A 20,744-nucleotide genomic window follows, 5' to 3' on the forward strand; every position below is an offset into this window, starting at 1 on the left:
TGAATAGAAAGATTCCCCAAGGGGGGGGGGGCACTTCCATTGACGAGTGGATACCATGCGCGACCATGGGGTCTTGAAAAGCACCTTAAACACATATTTTCCATATTCTGAAAACGCACCCCTTAACAAGTATTGGCATGTGAAACCCTACCATTAACAAGTATTGAGAACAAAACAATACTCTTGGCAAAAATTCCCTGAATTGACCCCCTTAACAAGTACAGCGATATTTTTATTGTTACGTCCCGGACGTCGGTTTTACCTATATCTACATCATTTGGTTAAGTGCCGCCCCACCTCCTACATCTCAAGCAAATTGGCTCTAAACACGTAGTGTTGACTCTTGGGGCCAAAAGTACATCCCTTATAAAACTTTATTTTCACACCCTCTTAAATTTGACCCTAAACACGTAGCTTTCCTAGCAAAAATCTATACCCTTTTTTCAATATTTTAGTGTTTTTGATACCCTTATTAAGTTACGTACATAACTAGCCCTATCTTGAAAAAGAAATCCTTTTTACGTGTTTTTTGGGTTGCGCATGGCATCTACTCGTCAATGCAAGTGCCCCCCCCCCCCAAGTTGACTATCAAAATGTTGTTCCAAAAGTGGACTTACATGGTCCAGATATGTTTTAATATATTACTAAACCTTCTGTTTCTGTTTGTGGTAACTCCCGTAGGAACTCGGCAGGACAGCATTTTGCTGGTAAACGCCAAGCTGGTATAAAACCAATTACCTATGAAACATTTTACGTCTAGGTTAATCACTCATAGTGGCTGACGTTATAGACGACATATATCACTCTCGGGCCTTTTTATCAAAGTGGAGACAATGGCAGAGTTGGGATTCGAACTCACAACCTTACGATAATGAGTCCTATGCACTAACCAATGGACCACACGACTTAATCCAAACAGAAAAAAAAATTAGATTGACAGGCATCAATGCTTCTTATGTATCTTTCAATTGAGCATGTAATTCTGTGCCAGTTCATTTATCAATCTTAAACAGTTGAATATTTTGTGTATTTGAGGTTTGCACACTTAGACATTATAAATCTCATAAATTTGGGGGTTTACATCAAATATTCCAATTTTACAGAGTGCTTAATACATTAGGATGTACTTGAACTTGATGTACACACCATTCCTCAACTCCTTTGAAAGCAAGAACTCATAATCTCAAAATTGCTACATTTCATGTCTTGCCAAAAGACATACTAGATGTGCTGGAAATTGAAGACTCAACCAACTGATTACAAGACATATTCAGTGAACAACTACAAGAGCCCATGATAAGATATACCCTAGTTGGAAATGTGAACTAGGAATACATGAAAAAGATTGATAGATACAAGAAGTAATATAGAGTCACATGGGATAGTTCATCCATTGCATTCCCACTAACACATGAATCACCTTCATGCCAGCTGGTTGTTAAACATGAAAACCTGACATCCAATATACTGGATTCAGCCTTATAAGCTCTCTATAGACATGAAAAAGGAATAGGCATGTTAGACACAGTCTATTGCTGGTAACACCTTATTGTTTTTACATATCACTCTCCTCTCAACAAATCCTCAACAACTTTACAAGGATTAATTTTCTAGACTGCAATAAAAATTAATATTTTCCTTATATGGAAAAAAAAACATATAAGCATTTGTGCATGTCATGTGCAAACTGAAACTTACAAAGATTTTTTTATACATAAATCACTACTCTACTCATGCACTCATGTATAAATTGATAATGTATCAAGTTTTTATGTTTTGATGTCTCAAACTAATAGGGGAAAAAATAATATGTTTCCTAGCTCTATTGTGTTAAATTCTTAATCTACAACAGACACCACTAGCAATCTTCTCCTTTCTAAAACGTTCTCAAGAAGAAAAAAACCCAAGAAAATGGAAAGTTATACAATTCCGCTGACTACTGCAATAGGATATTCCCTGTCAAGAGCTGAATACTGTCTGAATCACAAAGCTATAAAGACAGGCCATCAGCATACATGTATCCATCATGACAGAGAGAACTCCTTCACAGGGGCAATATCAGCACTCAGCAACGAGTCAAAGAGTTCAAGAGAAGTATCCATGTATATATATATGTAAAACAGAAGAAGCTCTGCAGAATACAGTGTTGCATTACAGTCCGGAGAGAATCCTAAGGGATGTCTCAAATTTCAAGCAAGAATTAAAACAGAGAAATGAGGGGGAAAACTCGGATTAATCCTTCAAAGGACAAACCTTCCTTGCATTTTTCCTTTGGGTAATAAATGCATGCACATTATCTACTTAAAGTGCTATTCCAGACAGCTTGTCACAATTGCACTCTAAAAATTGTCTTCACCCCCCCCGCCCCCATAAACAAAAACCTAGCATACAGCTGGCGATCTTATGCTTGGGTGAAGCCTTCGACCGCTAACTTGATAAATTTTGAACAGCCAGGGTAAACAAGCATGAATGTAGGTTATTCAAAATTTTCATATACATGTATGTATGTATGAATTATTTCAGGTTGGTTTTACACCTTAGATATTGTCAAAAGAAATAGAAGAGAGAGTAACAAGAGCTGTAGCCTGTATATAGTATTGTCATTTAGCAGCAGTGAAGTCATATTATTAAGAGCAGCTACAATAGTAACAATAAGAGCAGAATAGGAATATTTTGTACATGTAGTATTACTAGAAATGGTACTAGACAAACAGCAAGAAGAGGAGGAGGGAATAGTAGTGGAGGTAGAAAAAAATACAATAAAAAGAAGGAAAAGAGGAACGATGAAAAGAAGAAGAATTAACCAGTTGGTGTTATAGTATTAAGTGGTAATTGTAAGTGTAGTGCGTAGTATATTTAGTGGTGCTAATTTCTGTTCCTGTTGATGATAGTGTGATATATACATATAGGTAGAGGTAGACATGGTATCATAAAACTATCACAGAAATATTTTTCAATGATCTGCAGAAGATATGAAAACACTTATATAACATCACTGAGATATATCTTCTTCATATTCATAAGGTTATTTCTTACAGATTTCATTATTAAAATGACACTGAAATTATAAATCACATTTACCAGTATAAACAAATTCTTAAATTAGCGGGTAATTGAAAATTGAAGAATCATTGAAAATTACAACTTTAAAAAAGAAAATCAAATTTTAATCAGACAAATTTTTGTCCAAATATTTCAAAGATTACCCTGAAGAATCAATTAATCAAGTTTTCTAAATATTTTGTTATTGATTGTCTTTTATATATCAAGATAATATCAAGATAAATTCTGTAACAGTTTTTTTCCCTTCACAATTTGTAACTCATGTATAAGAAACTTTCTTTTAGGCTTGAACACAATGTTGTTTTCTGACTTTATAAAGCTTGTGGTTTTCTGGGTCACTCAAGAATAAAGATCTGAACCAGATGAAGATTGAGAGCATTCTCAGAAGACAGCACAAATGACATTATAGACTTCAATTTATCAGCAACCATCTTCAACTTTCAATGTCACTGTACAGTGTGTCCTAGAAAAAATAAACTAGTCACCAAATATTCACAATATTTTTTTAATTCCAATTATGACACTATGATAATAGGAGTAAAATATAGTCTTCATTAAAGATAAAATATTAGTGAACTGTTGATGCAGAGCAGATAAACAGTAAAAACTGAGGCCTGTCAGAAATTTTTGGCTCCAAAAATATCAATCTGTAGTCACTCTCATTTGGAAATTATGGCAAGGTTGTTATATCAAGAACAAATTTTGACCAAGTTTATTTGCACAACTTATACCCTAAATTTCATAGATTGAAAGTCAATCTAATAGATTGTGGTCAAGGACCAATCCAAATTTGGATTGAAACTTTCAATAAATAAGATTGAAATTCTAAATCTATTAGATTGAAAACTTTAATACAACTTTGGATTTGTCCCTAATTGCAATCAATGCCAGTCAAGAGAAATTCAAAAAGTAATCTTTACACATCTACTCGTCTTGCTTGTCTATGCATGAAATAATCATACTTGGAATCAAAATAAAAATGCAAAAACACAATTTTATGTTGATTTAGATGAAATATCATTATCAATATACCCATGGATTGGAAAAAATAACCAAGATCCTAGTCTCCATTTTTCTGGGATAGACTGTACCCAATATTGGGAGATATATACTCCACATTAAGCACCTATCTCGCTATGTTAGCACCCATTACAGAACATTACTGTATTCATTTCCAATGTGAACATCATGGCTCCAAATTGAAATAAAAGCATTTCAATAAAAACAGGCCTACCATTAAGCCAGGAGAGAGAGAGAGTGATGTACTTGACAATCATCTTTGAAATTGAGTGTTCAAGAAAGAGTGGAAGCAGAGAAAGAGAGTGCCCAAGTTACATATGACTTTACACTGGACTGGTGACTTGTTCTTGGGCACAAAATCAGTTTTTCAATCAATTTTATTCCTGGATAGTATAGGTGAAATTCATACTTGTTAGACCTAAATTCTTGCTTTTAAAAACTATTTCAATTAAAAGCTGATTATTTGTCAAAATCTGGTAAAGGGTTGTAGGAAATTTATTGACTTGAGAGTAAAACAAGACACATTTAGGGTCCCTTTTTTTACTCATTTAGCAGGTCACCAGTTGTACATAAAGACATGCATAACTTACAATACAAGCAGCTTTTGAAAACATATAATAGTCTGACAGTTACCCTAGTAACACTCAGCCATTCTAAACCAATGATAAGTTGTCAACCAATGACATAGGCCTTGGTGTCAGATTTGGCAGCTTCTCAGATGAAACATATTGTTGAAGTGCCAAGACAAATGAGTGGAATATTAATATGAGCCAAAAGTCTGTCATGACATACAACACTAAATATAACACATTTACAAATAATTTTAATTCATATTTCATAAAATAATATACTTTCCCATTAAAATTATACAAAAGAGTACAAATGTACATCAGTACAGGCATATTTCAACATCAGATTATCATATGTGAAAAACGCATAAATTTAAGGCCAAATTCCGGTCATTTTCAAGAGTTTAAAGAGTAATGGAAAACAATGATTTATACATATTAGAGTACAATGGAAAACAAATAACTAGCTGTTGTCACTTACATTTCATTATCAAACAGTCCAGTTTTAATCACCATATACTGTATGTGTGAAAATTCAACTACTTACATGTAGCTGGCAGGCAGAGCATTACTATAGTAATGGTTTGGCAGGGCATACAACCTGACAATTTCATTCCACTTTTGATGAAATATTACAACACAAACCCTGAGTGATTGCAACTTACGATCAATTAAGGTTGGAAAGCATAATTCATTGTGACTTGCATTCTCACTCGAAGCAAAAGCTCATAAATTCCATCCAGTAACTGATGACTATAGTTGGCATGAAATCGCCACTGCCACTTAACTTTGCTGCGGAAAATATATATGACACGTCTTGTGTGAGTAGTCTCAAGTAGTTACGGCTCACACGCTCATTTCTTTTGTAGAGATGGTATCAATTACCTAGTATTGGGTTGTTTGCTAGAAATTGTCATTTGATAACAATTCTACAATCTAATAATAAAAAAAATCCCAGACTATTGCTGATTTAAAAAATTATATATAATATAATTTTTAGCCAAATTAATTCTGTGCTGAAAGAGTTTAAAAAAAAACTATGAGGTTTAGTTTCACTCGTAATTAGGGCTTATTGAGCCAAACAAGAAAATTGATACCCATTGAAAGCAATAAAATCTGCAAAAAACAATGATGGTATATAACTTTTCCACAGTGCTGATGACAATACAAGCACTGCTAGTGCATATCCTTTCCTTGAAGCAATTATCTATTTCTAAACTGATATTTTCATTTATGCTCAAGACCTCTACCAGCCCCCCTTGATATCTGCCATCCTTCTTGCATTGTGGAAAATTTTGTGGAAAAATGTGACATTTTGCTAAGTGCTTGTGATCTATATAAGCCCTGTTTTTCATATTTGCAATTTCTTTGTAATAACAGAACAAAAAGAAATGGAGGGCCTCTGATTCAATACAGCAGCAGTGCTGATTTTGAAATAATTATTTTAAAAAAGGACATTTTTATCAATAATATAATCATTCGTTCATTGACCCTAAATGACATTTGACATTGATCAAGTGACCTAAGACTTACAAGATGAGCAATGATGCTTGATTATCCCTATGTCCACATTTCATAAACAATATCCATAAACTTATGATGGCAATTCAACAATTACCTCAAACATGGCCAAGTTCATTGACCTTAAATGACCTAGGACCTTGGCCATGTGACCTGAAATTAACACGGGATGTTCAGTGATACTTGATTACTCTTATGACTTCTGTCCAAGTTTTATAAAGTAGCTCCATAAACATTCAAAGTTACGATGGTAATTCAACAAATATCCCCAACCTGGCAAAAGTTCGTTGACCCTAAATGACCTTTAACCTTGGTCATTTGACCTTAAAAATTGTACAGGATATTCAGTGATACCTGGTTACTCTTAAGTTCAAGTTTTATGAACTAGCCCCACAAAAATTCAACAAATACCCCCAACATATATGACCAAAGTTCATTGACCCTAAATGACTTTTGACCTTGATCATGTGACCTGAAACTCATGCAGGATGTTAGTAACTAATCTTATGTCCACGTTTCATGAACTAGGTCCATATACTTTATAAGTTATGATGTCATTTAAAAAAACTTTTAAACGATTTCAATGTTGATGCCACCGCTGCCACTGCCGTTGCCGCCTCCACAGCTGGAAAGCGGTGCCTATACTCTTGCTCTGCTATGAAGGCAAGACAAAAATAAAAAGTGACCTTTTACCTTGATGTTTATGATCAATAAACCAGTTCATATCCACTTTTTCTCAGTACTATTTTTATCTGGTTACATCATAACAAACCTGTAATAAAAGTAATCTTTAAAACTTCATTTACGACACTCTGTTTTGCATAACAAAAATGGCAATCCACTGAACAAAATAACATTTCCTATATAAGCAGGTGAGAAAAATAACAAACGTATCTAAAATGTTATGATTAAGATGAAAATGAGGAACAAACAAATCAGAACACTTTTGAGACAACTAATTGCCAAGAGCATTTAAAGAAAACAAACATCCTTTAAAATCAAACACAATATTAAAAAGCAAATTTGATAGAGGAAGTAAGTTAAGAAAATCCAAGAGGCAAGCAATTTGGATCCTCTGGGCAAATTTCATCAGTGGAAGCACTTATCTAGAAGACTGCTGATGGAATTCAACACCTTTTGATGCACTCACCACTGTCCTATAAAGGCAACTCTACTTTATCAAGCAATGTATAAGAACAAATATTTAGTTGAAACACTTTGGAAAAAATGGACAGGAAAGGTAACAAAATATCTTTTAAAGTTAACTTAATAAAAGTGATGCAATGTATAAAGAATAAATATTTAGATTCAGTTAGAAGATTAGGGTGATTTGAAATGAAAATATAGTTTTGACAATGAAGTATTACAATGAAAAAAAATCATCTAGGAATGTATGAGAAATGATTGCTTAGATTTTATTAAATAGGGGATAAAATATATTCAGCACATGCAAAACTTATTAACATTTATTATGCTCTAAACTTTTTCCTTGAATCATGAATATTACTTTGAAAAGAGATATGAAGAGAATCAACTCGTTGACACCTATCTGGAAACAGATGCACATAAACTTCTACCTTGTTCAATACTTAGCAGAAGATATTGTTATACAACTTGAAATATCCTACAATTTTCCAGATAATCACTTTGAGTAAATAACTGCCCTAATTATTAATTCACAAACCATTGACAGAGAAGGAGGGGGTAAGATAAACAAACTGAGTAATAGGACACCAAGTATTTCAAATTCTTCAGGATTTGAATTCTCACCAAGAATGTATTCTCAATAAGAAATTTGAATTATCCCCCAAGCCCACTGAAATTATGAAATGAAAGATTAATACAAATGCAGCTGTTGCAATACAAGGCACAGGAACACCTAGGGCTCATGGAACCTTCTCTCTTTTCACATTCATTCTTCTTCATAATTCAAAAGCTCTTTCTGCTTTATTGCTTCACACATCCACCTTCATCTTTTTATATTCTAAGTGTTTTTCCCCTTTATTGCTTTAGAACATCTGTACTCTTCACTCACCAGCATGTGGCTAAAACTTTGTGGGGGTGTTCTGTACGCTGATCACAAAGATATGCCTCAATTAACAAAGACTGCTGTGTGGAGTGCCACTGAAATTTTCTTTAAATCTTTTGAGTTTGATTTAACTTCTATTAATCTCTATAAAATTGTGGAAAATATACTTAGCAACATAAATATTTTTCTGATAGACAATGTCCATCCTAACAACAAATTGATTGACATAAATAAAAAAAGTCACAAATTCATTATTTATTTTTCAAAGAATTAATATTTCATTTTTAAAACTGTAAAATTATGATTTTTACATGCACATGTATGTTCCATGATTTTATACATGTACATGTATGTTCCATGACTATGAAGAATCAAACCATGTTTATTGTTGGAGGAAAAAATTGAAATATTTTAATATTTCCTCAGACATGTACTACTATTCATAACTATATGCATATTGATGCTTTGTAAAAATAAGCAATTTGTACAAATCATAACTTTTATATGATATCTTTAAAGTGTCATGCACATTTTAGCGTGCCATACACAAACTGCTCATAAATTCATGCATAGCTCTATGATCAGCTTTATGCAATACCCCCAGGTCATTCTGGAGAGAACTTCATGAGTAATCACATAATATGTCATTTTTGATTTATATATTTGAAGCATGAATACGTAGCTTGTTGATGCATGGGTGAAACACACCAAGACATGTGATATTTAGCATTACAGGAAGGAACATGAAGAACCATGGGTGTCAGGCAGAAAGTCAGATACACACATCCTCTGCTGTACAACATGCTCATGGAAGACAAACTTCAGTGATCAGATTTTAACCACTTCACAAAGTACAGATAGCAATTAATGTAATTAAGAACACTCCTTGACTTATACAAAGCAACTCACAATGCATTCTGCACTACAGTGATATTATTAGGTGGATTTAATTGCCCTAATAATATCAAAATCTACACCATGTGATATTCATATGGGTCTATGAAGTGAAAACTTTCCAGTGGGGTAATACACAGCATCAAAACACATCCAAATAAAACAAGAATGAAAAAGTAGGTAACAAAATGGCCCAAATTCACAACATAGGTGAACCCATGGTTTATGCAGATTTCTTGTATAAACTACACTTATTTACAGCGATATCAAAAAATAAATTTTGTGGTACAACATTTTGACTGATTGTGTTCATTGAAATTGTGGTCAGGCTTTTTGCATCCCCTATGGTGTTTTTTTTACAGGGGAAATCTAACCCGCTCAAACCAAAATTATAAGCATGTAGCTCTTTTGTGATATTTTCTCTGATCCTTGGTTTTGTGTAAAAGTTAAGATACCAATGTCAAGACATTGTCTTGTTCTTTCCAACCATGTATTTTCTAGCTCAATAAATATGGTGTAAGGCTGGGGAATAAGTGAAAATTATAGAGAAGTTTGAAGTCGATTTTCTCTGAAATGGGTTTGCACCATCGTATGCGTGATACGACGGTAGAATGTCCAATGCTGATGTACCTTTTATCACAGTGCACCAAATTGACGCCTATTGCCACGGTTAAGTACGTTATTTTATTATTGAGTCCACTGTTTGAAGACAGGACTCATTAATTCAAAACAGTGGGCTCATGAATAAAATAGCATGGATAACCATGGCAACTGGTGTTAATTTGGCACACTGTGACAAAAGCAGACATAAGCATTCGACATATTTTATCATATGCAGTAAAATAACGTAATTTATACAGGAAATCTGCACAAACCATGGGTTCAATGGATGGTTAAAAAAAACACCTTTGTGAATTTGTTCCAATAAATCTGTGAATCTCGATGTTTGTTGTTGGTAGGCCCAATTAAAAACAAGTGGAATGCCTCTGGCCGTCTCACCTGCATCACGCGGTCCAATATAGCAGCAGTGCTGACTTTGAATACTACTCTAACTCGCACAAGATGTTCAGTGATACATGGTTACTCTTATGTCCACTTTTTATGAACTAGACCAATAAAATTACAGAGATATGATGGTTATTCAACAAAAAACCCCAACATGGCCAAAGTTCATTGACCTTACATGACCTTTGACCTTGATCATGTGACCTGAAACTCGAACAGGATGTTCAGTGATACTTGATTACTCTTATGTACAAGTTTCATGAATCAGATCCATAAACTTTTAAAGACTTTATGATGGTAATTCAACAGATACACCCAATTCGGCCAAAGTTCATTGACCTTTGACCTTGGTCATGTGACCTGAAACGCGCACAGGATGTTCAGTGATACTCGATTACTCTAATGTCCAAGTTTAATGAACTAGACCAATAAACTTTCAAAGTTATGATGGTAATTCAACAGATACCCCCGATTCGACCAAAGTTCATTGACCCTAAATGACCTTTGACCTTAATCATGAGACCTGAAACTTGCACAAAATTTTCAGTGATGCTTGATTACTATTATGTCCAAGTTTCATGAATCAGATCCATAAACTTTCAAAGTTAAGATGGGAATTCAACAGATATCCCCAATTCGGCCAAAGTTCATTGACCCTAAATGACCTTTGACCTTGGTCATGTGACGTGAAACTCATGCAGGATGTTCAGTGATACTTGATTTACCTTATGTCCAAGTTTCATGAACTAGGTCCATATATTTTCTAAGTTATGATGACATTTCAAAAAATTAACCTCAGGTTAAGATTTCGATGTTGAATCCTTCAACATGGTCTAAGTTCATTGACCCTAAATGACCTTTGACCTTGGTCATGTGACATGTAACTCTAATAGGATGTTCAGTAATACTTGATTAACCTTATGGCCAAGTTTTATGAACTAGGTCCATATACTTTCTAAGTTATGACATCATTTCAAAAACTTAACCTCAGGTTAAGATTTGATGTTGACGCCGCCGCAGTCGCCGTCGGAAAAGCGGCGCCTAGTCTCACTTTGCTTTGCAGGTGAGACAAAAAATGGAGTGAATTTACATAGAACAAGTCATGTTTCAAGAAAGAAAATAATTCTCACAAAGGCAAAAACTATAAAGCTCCTGTCAAGCAGGGAAAGCCTATTCTTATGACTGCACAAGATTGTCAGCTTTGCTATCATCATTTCTGTCAAAGAAACAGTATCACTGAAATTCAATATCCTCTGGTCTTCTGCCCTCTGAAGGGGAAATAAAATAATTACCAGTAGTGAGATCACAACAAAGGAGAGAATAAAACTAATATATGAAATTTTATATATATATGGTAATGGAATGAAAAGGGAGATGGATTTGGGAGAAGGGAAGGACTGTACTGGACAACCATTATTTATTGATAACATGTTTTCATCAAAACTATTCTTGCATCTCACACAAAAAACAAGAGGTTCTCTTAAGGAATTCTGGAAAACTGCATGAAAAACAGTGAGCATATTTTCTCAATTTTTGCTTGTCAATAAGAGTATTAGAGTAAACCATCTCCTATAATTTATTTTATTAAAAGAGTTCTCATAATGCAAACGTAAAGAAAAAAACTTACATGAATTTTGTTGGGAATGATTTATTTCGACAATATGAAGAAAAATTCTATAACAAAATATATTTGTATACAAGTTAAACTTGAAAACCAAACAAAGAAATGGAAGAGATAATTTTGGGATGGGGTGTAATGAGATAGTTCCAATGACATTATTTAACGTAAAATTAAGGCAAATTTAATGGGTCTCTGTATTTTCAAAACATGGTTAATGTAAAAATGTTGTAGAATAATAATCTTAAAAGAAAACTAAAAATTTTATCATATTAGCTTCTTAAAGATTTTCATTGAGTTTAATACGTCGTTTGAAAAACCCCATAGAAGAAAAAAAATGAGTTAGTGTGAATGCATTTGATATACTGAGACAATTTGAGTTTGATTTGCAATATCAATCCCTGCATATTTGGAACAAGCCTTGTTATTCCACTGAATAATTCACAATCATCTCATGATAGTTCATTTCCTGGATCTCTTTTGCATGTAATAATTCTCAAATGAGACCAAACATTGCTTTTCTTATTTCTTTAAGAGATTGAAGCAGAAATTAATAATTGCTGCTATGGAAACTCAATCTTAACACAGAAATCTACGATAGAAATTTAGTTGGATTTGATGGATGAAGGATTCCTAAATCACAAAATCAATTCTTCTGACAGATGACTAAAACTTCAAACCTTCAGTCTGGCAAAGCACGCAATTTCCTGTTCCTTACACATCATGATTTCATATTATCATCCTAAAAATCATAATTTTTTTTCACTTGGTCTACGCATGAAAAGCAGTGAATAAAAAAAAGAAAAACAAAACAAATAGAGCATTTCAGAACTTGATTAGCACTGATTCAGAAGCAAACATGTTAGAAATTAGTCTGACATTAGCATGCATGGTCAATGGTTGATCTAGAGCAACAAAAATTGAAAGAGGTTTTCTGGTTACCTACAATTACAATAAAAAATACCATGAAAACATCAATGTCATGTTGATAACAAACATTTTTCCTTGCACACATCTTTAGTTTGGTCATATTAAAGAAATCATACAATTTTTGATAAATTACTGAAAGAACATCTGATGCCCCATCTTGTCAAAACTTGATATTTTATCTCCTGCACTTCAAACCATTGACGTGTTACTTGATCGAGTTGTTACATAATCCTCATTTGTAGCTCCTCCACTAAGTGAGTAACAGTTTTAATTATCATCTGGCTAATATCACCACCACACCAATGGAAAAGATTCTAAACCAACCAATAGTATACAATTATAAATAACAGAATTTTTGATCGGACTGGATTCATTGTGTTGTTGTGACTGTGATATAACCCAGAGCCCCATCTTACAATGAGTTACAATTGATCCAATCAACCTCTGGTATATTGAAGTCCAATTTTTTTTCAGAAAATTTGCAGAATGTCCTTTGTAAATATGAAAAGAATTTTCGAGAAAAATATGAATATATGAACATACACATCCAGAAAATATCCTAAACAAACATGTATTTTAGATGTTGATGTTGCTGGCTATCCATGGTTGAGGTTGATTGGATCAATTGTCACTCTTTGTAAGACAGGGCCAGGTCATAGTTTGTCAAAGGAACATAAACCAGATAATTGAATCTCCTATCAAAATCTTCTTCACAGTAGAAGACAAGATAGAATTACACAAAACCACAGAGAATATGTGATATCCTTTCATATTGGAATCCAAAATTTGAATGAGCAAGTTAGGTTCTAACTCATTCAAAGCTTCTCCATGATGAGAATGATCATACCAGCTAATCCAGGGCTCCGTAACACAAAGATTACCAATCAATCGCTACATGAACTGGGGCCCGTTGCAGAAAGAGTTGAGTTTAAACGCAAACCAAAAAATCAAACCAAAAAATCAAAAGTCCCAAATGCATGCTTTTGATTGGTTAAAATCAAGTTGCGCATGAGTTTTATTGAGTTGCGATCGATTGCAAGTCTTTCTGCAACGGGCCCCTGACCAATCAATATCAATGTTACATGCACATTAGGTTTAAAATACTGAACAGGGACCAATCAGTGCGGTTATTTCATATTTGCAATTCATCGCAAGCCTTTGTGTTACAGAGCCCGGGTCATGGTTTTTCACACACGTAATCAAAATATTGAATCTGGAATCATTTTCCTTGCATTAAAAATACAGAGAGACTTCTACATGAGGTTCCTGGAAGGGCACTGTTCAAAGTGCCAAAGTTCTTTAGCACTTATTCATTCAGTCAAGTACATTTAAATCTTCCACTGGGGTTCGGGAATTTGCTCTAAATTTCAACTGCAAAAATCTTAAATGATTTCTATTCTTCATTTTTTTCCTCTAAAATAATAATTATGAGGTTATTTCCACAATTTTCCAAATGAATTTAGTCATTATATTTCAAATAAACATGGATAGGGAAAAAACTATCTATGGGTGATATTCAAGAAAGCTGTTACATCTTTTATCATAACTGCTATGATTGTAATAAATTGGTATTCTGAAGATTGTCTTTTCTTTGTCATTTCTCTCTAACACTCTTAAAAGCACTTCTAACCTATATATGGATGCCTGAGGACACACAAGAAATATATCCTCAATACGTGTATCATAACAAACCTGATGAATTAGTAAAAATGATTAAGGCAATAAACAATACGGAAATCCAAATCAGGAATTTTCACTATAACAAAACTAAAAAAAAAAAAATAATGCTCTTTACGGAAGATTATAGATGCAATCTTCAAAGGTATAGATGCTGACTGTTTCGTCCTGCGGCATTCATGAACCTGAACTTTAGGATTATGAATAAACAATTGGGCTAGCATCCATAAGAACAAAAAGAGATGACCTTTAATAGAGAGATTAAACCACCAGTGTAAGATCATAATAGATCATCATCTAGGCACTTATGGGAATTTACCTCAAGAAACTATGTTAGTTCAAGGCCTCATGCCTAACTTCATCTATGTGACTGCACATGAATTACAAAGAAGGAAAGATTTCTTGCTTTTCCCTCCCGAGCATGTGCGCTCTATATTTACATAGGCATGTTGGATGGAAAATGCCTGTAAGCCTTACAGCTCCAATTTTAATGACTTTGTAGAGCAAATGACGAAATCACAAAACATGTATGTGCAGATAGGTTGCTGGTCTGCAAAGCACTTCCCGCTGTCGGGATTGGACCATCAGTACACAGATAATGATAGTTGGTTGTAGGCAAGAAGAACATGCCTACACATAACTGTCTGTCAGTGTGAACAGGACTATGAAAGGAGTCAACAGTTTGAGGCTACAAGTAGACAGCTTAGGGAACTTGCATCACTATTTGAGACCATGTATTATGTTTGTTTTTTAAAGTCTTAGAAGTGTTTTTCATACCCTGTGGGGATCAAATCTCATTAAGCTTCAAGATCACAAGCCAATAAACTCAGAAACAGAGAGAGAAAGAAAAAACAAGATTAGAATTCAACAAGCCCACTAACTTGACTACGCCAAAACCACAAATCTCCTTTTATCCACGCAAAAGCACCTTTCTCATTCTTCAATTTACTACATCAATAAACATTCACAGAGATTAAAAATTGTCATTCAAAGTACTTTTAAATAAAAAAAGGAATTTAATACCAAATATACCACTTAGATGAAAATATGGTTAAAGAGGAGATATTCAGGGAATACTAATGTACATTATCAATTAAAATTTTTCTTTTACTTCTTGTTTTATTGTTAGACACAAGTTTTCACACCGACATGAATATGTAGGCGTATGTAGGCCTAACCCATATCAGAGAATCATTATTAATTACAATTGTTCAAACTTCTCTAAAATATAACAATGACTGGAAATATCTTCTGAATACAAGAATGAAAATATAAATATAATTCTTGCATATTCATTCATTTACTTATTAATTCATATATTTATTTATCTATTATTTATTCATTTACTTACTTATTTATTTATTTACATATTTATACAGGCATAAAAATAAACATTCGATTCAGCAAGGCTGTTTTTCATCGATGTTCTGTTAAAACAGATTTATATATACATAAAATCATTTCCAATTATAACAATAGAGATCTCAAAAACAAAGAACCATATAAAGTAAGAAGCTAAAGTAGATTCTAAAAAGGATTATATCAGACCAGTGTCAGAATAAAAAGAAGAATAGGACACCATATAAAGCACAAAGCACGCACTCTCTATAACACACACCGTCACGCAACATTAAAACTGAATCTCCTTTCATATTTTGCAATGATCCTCACATTTTTAAAACAAATATATTATATCTTTTTAAGATATGGATATGATCCTCTACTGTAATACAAATATTTGACTTCTCTTGTCCCTTAAAATAGGTTTGAAAGAACATGAAAGCTATTCGAAAACACTCATATTTCAAGTAATTAAGTTATGACACTAAAAATGCTCCCAAATAGGTAATCTATTAAAGAGTCAATACTTGTGTAAGTCATCCAACTCAACCTACTTTAAGATAAAATCAAATATCATCCAAATGCTTTAATAATAATAATACATACAATTTATTAGGCGCCACATCCATCTCGTAAGATATGCTCAAGGTGCACAAGTGTAGGAGGGAGGCAAACAGAGTTAGAAATAAGAAAAAAAATCCTTGATAAAATGAGTAATAGGGGTAACTTTTTAACCAATGAGAGCCATGGGATAAAATTTTGAACTTTTAGGGCATGATGATGAGTGCTTATATTCTTGACAAAGGTAAATGTGTAATGAGATACAAGACTGAGTTCAGCATTGCTTGGACATGATATGCCAGTATTTGATGAGGGAAAACCCCTTTGCAGTGATGTATAGTAGCTAAATCTTTAGAATAAGAGAAAAAGCCGCATGCAGAAAGTGACATACTTTTTATTAGTGGGCTTGTTATAGAAACGTTCCTGGCAACCACACCAGGGTCCATTGAAGGGGATAGAACTTTCTTTACACCTTTTTATCTTTTTCTCTCTCTCTTGGTCATTTGATTTAATCCCTGGAAGTAAGGCTGCCATGATAATGCAGACCTTTATTTCATAAAAGCACAACATTTTTTTATCAATCATTTTTAATAATAATTTTATAAGGGTTTATTGGATTAAGCTACCTTTAAATTGAGATAATCCTTTGATGTACAGCTTGAAAGATTATTATATTTTGATTACTTTTACCAGCAACAGTCAACAAAAGGATATGTCACATTACTACTGGCAAATTCTATTTGATACAGAGGAAAATGGAAATTCGCTGACCAAATTTGATCCTACCTCTGATAGATGATGTCTTACTTTTCAGAGAATATGAATAAAAATGTTAAGATTATTCTCTACCTCTTCTCTTAATACTTTATTGGATTATTCTTTTCCATTAACCTATGTTTCATATTCAGCATTCCATACTTCATTAGGATTACCGGTAAGCATTTTATGTTGTATATCCCTGTAGAGCTGTCAATCAGTACACATTTTTGATTAAAATACTTTTATGCAGATGTATACAAAAGCACTTTATAGTCTTGACAAAGATGTTATTGTTACTTTAATACTCGTTACATTAAATGATCTTTTCATAATCAATATCAAAAAGGTTTTTTATAATCTTCAAAATTATATCACATCTTCAAAATCAGGAGTCAATGTTTTGCAGCTGAATTACGTTTCTCTTTCCATGCACAAATACTATATTTCTGAAAAAAAATTATCACTAGATTTCAATACTGAATGCATATACATGTTACCTACCAACCTCTTAAAATAAAGGTGAATATTTCAACCTGTGATTAATTTTTTAATTTTTACTATCCAAGCACTCAGACTTTCACTTTTGAATCAGAATCTGTTTAGTTCTATCTATATCTTCAATAGATAACGGTTGAAATTATATTCCTCTTCTCTGATTCAGACACAAAACTGAACAGGTTGTTGAAGGAATGCATCCACATCTTCATTAGATAATAAGAGTGTTGTTTTTACGATACAACTCTCCATCCAACCACAAGTCTTTAAGTCTTTGCATGCTAATTCGAATCTGAAGTGATAATAACAACCATTGTTCTTTTCTATTTTTCTTTGAATTGTACTTTCATTTTTGCACCCCTGATAATGATAGTGACCTTGTAGATGTTTCTGAAGAATTTTAGCTACATGTATCTGGGTAAAATGTCTGAATCAGATTTAATTGATCATATGGGTATGTTATACATGTCTTTTCTTCTCAATGCATGTGAGGTTAAAATATTTTAATGTCCGATATCGAAATTCGCTTGTCATAGATAATTTAAAATATATGCGAAGCCTCTAAAACATATCCACATCTTCATTAGATGTCATGATCAAAATAAGGATGAGCATAAGAAACTAGTTTTCAAAATACATGATAAATATAATTTTATATCCCAGCATTCTGATTCAGAATGCTTGTCATTCAAACAAAAATGATCAATATCCTCATTTAGATTATAAGGTACTATACAGTGACATTTCACATCAAAACTCCTTTTTTATGAATATTTTGCCTCGCTCACAAGATTATCATTGGTTAATAAATGATTGTGCGCATGAAGCTATTGTTAAGTTACAATAAAATTGCATTACGTAATGCGTATTTTTAGTTGCCGGGTGGTGTGGCAAAGGAATGAGATTGCGTCAGTTTATTGAATTCAAATGCGCTTGCATTATACGCTAGCGCATTTTTACAGAGATTTCTTTTAAAAAATGACAATACTCATGATTAACAGGATTGACATACAATGGTAAATAAAAACATTTTTCTTTTTGCTTTATTAATTTATGTTAAGCTTTGTGGGTGTATCTAAATAATAATAATAATATTGGATGACCAAATTTTGTGGGAAGGATAGAAATATTGTTACTGAAGAACAATATTGGATTCATCTCCGACACATCCAATATTGTTCTTCAGTGAGTAGCAATATTCTACACATCCCACTCAAGGCCATCCAATATCATATATGTCCTAAATATATACCAACATAGTGATAAGAAAAAAAAATCTTTGATATCTCTGTACATTTCTTTAAATTCATAGTCAGAATTCAGGGATTGTTAAAAAATAGGACAACATCTTCATGAGATAATAAGATTGAGACTTTGTTTACTATATACTTGCACAGATGTTTTGAGAATTTGATTGAGAATTTTCATTCTTCACACAGCAATGCAAGCAAATGCCACATATTTAGAAAAAATGCATGTAAAATGTTTATACTGTTAAGATAAATGATTTTATTTTCCTTTCATTTACAATAATTTCTTATGGCTGCAGAATTAACATAAAAAAGTTTAAATTTATAATTCGAGCATTATAACACATAAATTAAGTAGAGAGTCAAAAGGGACCTAAGCTTTTGATCCTAGCAGAATCTTCTTCGGAGGCAAAATGACATAAATTAAGTATATAATTATACAAAACATAATACTCCTACAGAAAACATCAATTTCTGAATAAACAACTATTAATTCATGTACTTCCACAACTGGCAGAAATGAAATACTCAAGTGATATGTTTGCTTAAACGCATCCAATAAATAAGCAATAGATTGCACTCCCAAGATCTCGGCCTTTGACACATTGCAAAATATCTAGCAACTCCACCAATTACAAGAAGTTTGATCTTTCATTGCAAATCTTGTTAAATGCAGAACAGAGCATGATTCATGCCCACATTACATTCAATGCGTTACACAATAGACCATATCTAGTACAGAAGAGAGGTCGAGAAAGAGAGGTTTGCACTTACCGTCTTATCGCAATACAGTCCAACTCAAGAGTGAATAAAGAGCTGCTGATGTCAGCAGCGTTAGGCAACTTGCACAACCAATTACATGCTAGCCAAGTATAATGAAACCCGACCTACATTATTCTGTACATTTCTGTCAGGACCTGTGCAATTTCACTTCGTATCTAGTGCATTTTAAGTGCTGTATATACCCTTTTCTCTACATTCAATGAAAAAAAATCAATGTCCACACATCTTTGGATTATTTCCCTTTTTCAAATACTTTTATTGATTTTGTGAATTTCTTCCTTTTTTTAAATATGAGCAAAGTTACTCTGGCTTTTTTTTTTAAATCCAAGTATCCCTTCTATTTACAAATCTTTATAATGTTCAACCTTGAAAGCAGGGTGAATATAAATTTGTATGTGAATAATAGGAAAAATCGATGACTTTCAGTTTTAAAAATCAATTCTCTTTTCCACTAACATTCTCTGTCTTTCACAACCACTTCAATATTTTCCCTCTACTACCATCCAGTCGATATATTCATTTCAAATCATTCTGCATCTCAACTTTAACTTTCAATTCTCAATTTTCTTTCCTCTATATGATCAGTCCATCTACATAGATCTGTCTCTCCATCCTATCTTTTCTTCTCTTATTCCCTCTCCCACCTCCCTCCCTCTTTCTCTTAAACCCTGAATCAAATCAGTTTATTCATTTCTACTTCATATTTTCATTTTCCCCATAAGTCTGCATCTCAATTTTTCTTTCTTCCTATTTACACCTAAGTCAATCTTTTCCAAGCCCATATCCACACCCTCTCACACAATATCTCTTTTCTAATCTCTTTTTCCTTCCTTCCTTCCTTCCTTCCTTCTTCCTTCCTTCCTCTTCCTTCCTTCTTTCTTTCTCTCTCTCTCTCTATTTCCTCTATCTCTACCAGCAAGTTCATATCTTCATCTCCATTTTTTCTCCCTTCCCTTTTTATTTACAGACATTCATCTTACAGATCTCCACCTTGCTCAATCTCCTCTTTCTTTCCCAAACTTTTTCCCTTTCCACTTCGGAGTCTAAGGTCCTCGATCTTCTACCACTTCTCAGTGTATCTATTTCTCCTCATCCATAACACAATAACATCAGCATGTCGCCACTCTGTCCCTTGCTCATTGTTTCAATTATACCCATCCACGAGCCTGGCATCACGGATCACTGCGCTAATGCTCTAATATTTCGTATTGAAATATTGATACAATGCA

The sequence above is a fragment of the Lytechinus variegatus genome, chromosome 3 (genome assembly GCF_018143015.1).
Source record: "Lytechinus variegatus isolate NC3 chromosome 3, Lvar_3.0, whole genome shotgun sequence".
NCBI lineage: Eukaryota > Metazoa > Echinodermata > Echinoidea > Temnopleuroida > Toxopneustidae > Lytechinus > Lytechinus variegatus.